The sequence below is a fragment of the Alosa pseudoharengus genome, unplaced genomic scaffold (genome assembly GCF_046254945.1).
Source record: "Alosa pseudoharengus isolate Yale_2024_CS ecotype anadromous, Long Island Sound unplaced genomic scaffold, YU_APseudo_1.1 YU_APseudo_1.1_scf_18, whole genome shotgun sequence".
Classification (NCBI taxonomy): domain Eukaryota; kingdom Metazoa; phylum Chordata; class Actinopteri; order Clupeiformes; family Clupeidae; genus Alosa; species Alosa pseudoharengus.
This window is the reverse complement of record NW_027468650.1, coordinates 15,364,285-15,369,745: the sequence shown is the minus strand read 5'-3', so window position 1 is coordinate 15,369,745 and position 5,461 is coordinate 15,364,285. Positions and strand designations below refer to the sequence as shown.

At 40.4% G+C, this 5,461-nt stretch overlaps 1 long non-coding RNA gene across 1 annotated transcript; it reads left to right on the top strand.

The window, feature by feature from the left end:
- The first annotated feature begins 3,275 nt into the window (after positions 1-3,275).
- Positions 3,276-4,356, top strand: LOC143131638 (uncharacterized). Its single transcript, XR_012988155.1, has 4 exons — positions 3,276-3,374; positions 3,464-3,615; positions 3,729-3,854; positions 3,969-4,356. It is a non-coding gene; the product is annotated as an uncharacterized LOC143131638 (long non-coding RNA).
- The last annotated feature ends 1,105 nt before the right edge of the window (positions 4,357-5,461 follow it).

Below are 5,461 nucleotides of genomic sequence, written 5' to 3'. Positions count from 1 at the left end.
CACACACACACACACACACACACACACACACACACACACACACACACACACACACACACACATAAAGACACACATGTTCTGGCAGAGTCACAGCAGGACACATCAATGGCCCAGTGGAGAAGGTGAGGAGGTGCTTCTAACAGCTGTCTCTGTCTCTCTCTCTCTTTCTCTCTCTCTATCCCTCTCTTTCTTTCTCTCTTTCTAATTATCAGCAGGCAGATGAGTGGGCAGCACCTGGGTTTTGTTTCCACACTGGAGAAACACTGGCATCTGGACAGATTGGCATCAAGGCCACAGGCGACACACACACACAACCACCAACCCAAACCACACATACACACATATGCACACACCCGCACACCCACACACACTTATACACACATTTGAGGCTCTTGAGGTTGTTCCAGGTCTCTCACCTGGCCTGACCTGATGCTGCCTCTTCAGGCATGCAGCCCACCCCCACACACAGACACACACACACACACACACATACACACACACACACATACACACACATACACACTGCAGCTGATTGAAGGGGGAGCATATTAAAGCTGGAGAGAGGTGTGTGTGAGAGGCCTCCCTCTAGCTAAATGATGAATATTAAACCTAGTTATGAACAGCCTCTGATTATTGAATTTTACTTTCGGGGAAATTTCGGGGAAATATGACATGCAAAGATGCAGATGACTTCAGACACCCTTTAGGAGAAATAGAGAAATAAGAATAGATTGAGAAAAGAAAAACATTATGTTATTATCTTAGATAAAGTTTAACTTGGGTTGGGACAAGAGGAGGATATGCCCCAGTTGTGAAGATTTAATTTTAAATGTGATGTGCTCAGTCACTATTCAAAACGGACTACTACTGCATGTGATCTTGTCCAGCATTCACTTTCACTGACAAAATTGACTTATTCAGTGCACACCCTGTAGTTTATGTTTCAAGTACAAATTCAAAAATTAAACTCGAACTCAAAGCAAATTACATTATTTACTCGTATGTGTGAAAAGTGAGGAGGCCATGCACATCCACTCACACTCTGTTAGCTTCTGGGTCAGTTGATGTTTATTCATTTATTATCTTCATTTACTGGCTGGCATCTTTATCCAAAGGGACTTACAGATGTAAATGAATTGCAGGACTAGACTCCCTGGAGCAACTCTGGGTTAAGTGTCTTGCTCAAGGGCACAGCGGTGATAGCTGGGAATGGAACTCACGACTTCTCAGTCTACAGTTTGCAAACCCGGCTCCTTATGAGCTACACAACTGGTGTCATAACTGTGCTGATTTTAGCGGGGGTCATATCCTTGGGACTGATGCTGTGTTGGGGCATGAATGTGCTCTGCTCTGCTGTATGTCTAAGTGAACTGAGCAAACTACCTTTAATGTATGAAAATGGAGCTAATGAAACAGCAATGGTATTAGATATCATGATGAATCTATTTGTGTTCTGTGAAAACCACATACACAATATCCTAACATCTACGGTTTTATCATAATAAATCCTAGAAATACAATAAGGTATTACATTTAATTTCACTCATATAATGCAAAGATGGTTTGGAACAAGTGCACATTTAAATGTAAGGCTCTGTTCAATTTTAACACTTTATATGTCACTAACCGTAGTTCTCCAATAACATTCTTCCAGCACAAATGTTCTGTTTTCTAACTGAAATATTTGTTTTGTGTCTTCTTGTATTTTCTTTGGTATACAATTTGGGCCCGCATTCTGTGTATCAGGGTTTTTAGTTTCTGCAGTAAAGAAGTGAAAGACAAAGAAAGGCCCATAGAAAAATTGTTCTTCTGAAATTAATCCCATAGGGATGTGACCACTCCCTGATTATGTGAGTATGAATCAGTTTCGATCAGTATGAAACAAGTTAAACTGCTTTCACCAACAAGTAAGGTTTATGATATATACTTTCTGATTGTGTTAATACTGCAGTTAATACAAATGTCAGATCATAGGTATCCGGTTCTAAAATATGCAACATAAAACATGCTTCACACAAATTTGACCATTGTGTGAGTATGTGTTTCTGTTTGTTTGTTTGTGTGTGTGTGTGTGTTTACAGATTCATCGGTCTGAAATGTATAGCACATATTTTTTTTCAGGAACCAGACATAACATGTGGAGGCTGTGCTCTGTCTTCATCTCATCAGCAGTCTTCCTCACTACTGCCTGCGTGTTCTGCTCTCCCTGTGGTCAACATTAACCTACTCCTTTCTTGCACTTACTTTGATATTTCTCTACACTCACATGTTATTCTTTCTCTCCTCTTTATCTCTATTTTCTTTGTCTCACTTACTCATCTTACATACTGATATTACCATTTGCATTCATGCATACACGCGTCAACACTCATTTTGGAACCTGTTGTCTCCCTTTATGTTGCGGTCTATTCACGAGCTGGCCATAACAGGAACAAATGCACATTAATGTAAGGTTACCTTCACACTTGGTCCGTTTCACTGGACTGAACTCAAGTGCAATTAATCCGCCCAAGCCTGACCCAACTGGTCTCCGTTCACATTACATTTTTGTTTGCTCACTCGGGTCCATTTATGTCATAAACACTAGCTATTTGTCACTATCGCTTGGCAACAGCGCAAAAATGGTAGTTTATTTCCTTTTTTGGAACAGATAGCATTAGAACCGCACCGTAGTTCTAGCGAACCGTACCCCAGGACACTGTTTTCTGGCAGACTTTGGTCCGGTTTCGGGTCTGCACCCGAGTTCAGTAGACTACACTCACATTATGAAACTGAATCGAACCGACAGTCCAAATGAACTTGGGTCCACACCAAAGGATCTAGTGTGAATCTACCGTAGGCTCTGTTGAATGTCATTTTTTATGGTACTGCTCCAAAGCTCCAAAACCAGCACAAACACAGCCTGGTCTGACCAGCTGACAATGTTTCCTTACTGAAAGTGTTTGTTTTGTGTGACTGTTTGGTAAAATGTTGGTCCATATTCTGTGCATCGTGCTTATAGTTCCCGCAGTTCCTATTTTAGACAGACAGAAACAGAAGTGAGAAGTAAAGAGTGAAAGACAGCGTATGCCGATAGCACAACTGTTTTTCATTAGTTAACCCTATGGGGATGTGGCCAGTAGACCACACTGGCATCATGTGAAGCTCAGCAAAAAAATAAAAAATAAAATCATGGGTTCTGGGAGTTTGTGAAAATATGTCCAGCAGTTTCAGTTCTTGATTAGTGGAGTATAAAACATCAGTAGGCTATGATGTTTTCGATCAGTATGAAACAAGTTAAACAATGCTTGCATCAACAAGTAAGGTTTCGGCATCCTTCTGACTGTGCCATTGATGTAATGCTGCCGTCAGATTATCTACCTTCTTACTATTGTGTGAGTATATGTATGTTTGTGTGTGTCTACAGATTCATCGGTCTAAAGGTCAAAACACTTATTAAAACATTTTTCTGTGATGTTTTCAGCAACCAGACAAATTCTGCCCTGATGTGGAGGCTGTGCCCCGTCTTCATCATCTCAGTAGTCTTCCTCACTGCAGTCTGTGTGTTCTGCTCGCCCTGTGGTCAACATGAGTATCTAACAGACCAGCACACATGCTGCCCTATGTGCAATCCTGGTGAGTCATTTTGAAGCGTTGCTTTCATTTAAAGCATTAAGTGCAAAGTGATTGGGGACTTGGAAAGCCAGACAATGTATATGGGTGATATCACATGCCGTTCACCCTCGCAGGGTTCCATGTGGTCAGTTACTGTTCAGAACTGAATCATACAACATGTGAGCCTTGTCCAGAATCCTCTTTTACTGATGAACTCAGTGGACTTCTTCAGTGCAGACCCTGCACAGTTTGTGATCCAGGTAAGCAAACTCCAGACAGCAAACCTGAACTGAAATGCAATTAACATTATTTAATGCAACAGCTGTCTATAGTACTATAGTTTATCAATAACCTTTCTTTCCCCATGGGTGCAGGGTTGAGAGTGAGGAGGCCATGCAACTCCACCTCAGACACACTCTGTGAACCTCTGGAAAGCACTGACACACCAAAACAAGAGGAGAAACTATCAGTTGGTGTCCTAGTTGCACTGATTTTACTGGGGATCTTTTGCTTGGTACTAGTGTATTGCTGCTTAGCCTTTGTCTGTGGGCATGATAGTGCTCTAGCCTACTGTGTAACTCTGTGTGAACTGATTTCAAATATTTAATATGATTATGCTATGTTTAATGTATGGAAATTGAGTTAATTAACCCTTTTATTATGTTCACATGTTGCTCCCTTTAGGGCTGTTTGGGTCAAACTGTCTCGGTACATTATTCTGGTATTTAAAATCGATTGATAAATAAAAATGTATTTAAAGTGTATTGTCTTGATTTCAAATTCCCAAAGAAATTCAGATAACATATGATATGATCAAGATGAATTAGCCTCTGGTAGACTCAGCACTGTTTTATCATAATAAATCCTTGGTATTAGCTGTTGTAATCTTACACAGACAGACAGAAAGTTTGGGGCACAGATGAACCCACCACCAAACACCAAACACCCCACAGAAACTCATGTGAAAAGCATGTAAACTGTGCCTCTGCTAGGGCACTTCACCCCTCTGCACCCTCTCCACCCATGGCAGTCCCACAGTCTGTGGGTGGTGCATGGGGATAATCACTTGCCCATGGCCCACACCAGAGATCAACAAGATAAACAAAAACAATGCTTGAACGTTCTATTTTGTTCCCAATCTACGTCCTCTGCATTAAGATAACATATGGAATGTTAAAACGGAAGCCTTGTGGGAACAACTATGATGCTGATAATGAAACTCTCTTGAAAGGGTCTATAAGAAAGGTAAGATGATTCTATTTGTATTTCTTTATTTAGGCAATATGACTTTGCTATAAACTGTTATGTTTATTGATGTCCTTGTAAGTCGCTTTGGACAAAAGTGTCTGCCAAGAGCCATAAACATAAAAATATTATTTATATAATTCTGCAGAACATTCTGCAGATGACAAGAAATTAAAAGAAGAAGAGAAATCATTTTTCATAAATGTGGACTAAAATCCATTGTGTGTGTATACATGCGTGGATAAAGACGTGAAAGAAAAAAATAAGCCCATAGAAATATTGTTCTTCATAAATGAATCAATTCTTGGATAACAATAAATCAGTTTCAATCAGTATGAAACAAGTTAAACTGTGCTTTCATCAACAAGTCAGGCTTATCCCTGCCCACAAAATTTGAGGTCGGGAAGTTCGGTCGGGACTTGGCAGACCTCTGCGAAAACTTGAGAATTGTGTGAACCAATCGCATCATCCGGGCGGGCTTTATAATGATGAACAGATGAGCAAAGGTGCCTATTCATTCACGTGACCTGAGTGCGCTTCGGTTGGATTTGTTTAGAGCAAAATGCTTGCCACTATTTCTATCGCTATCTGTCTGTTGTACAAGATATTAATTAATTAATAA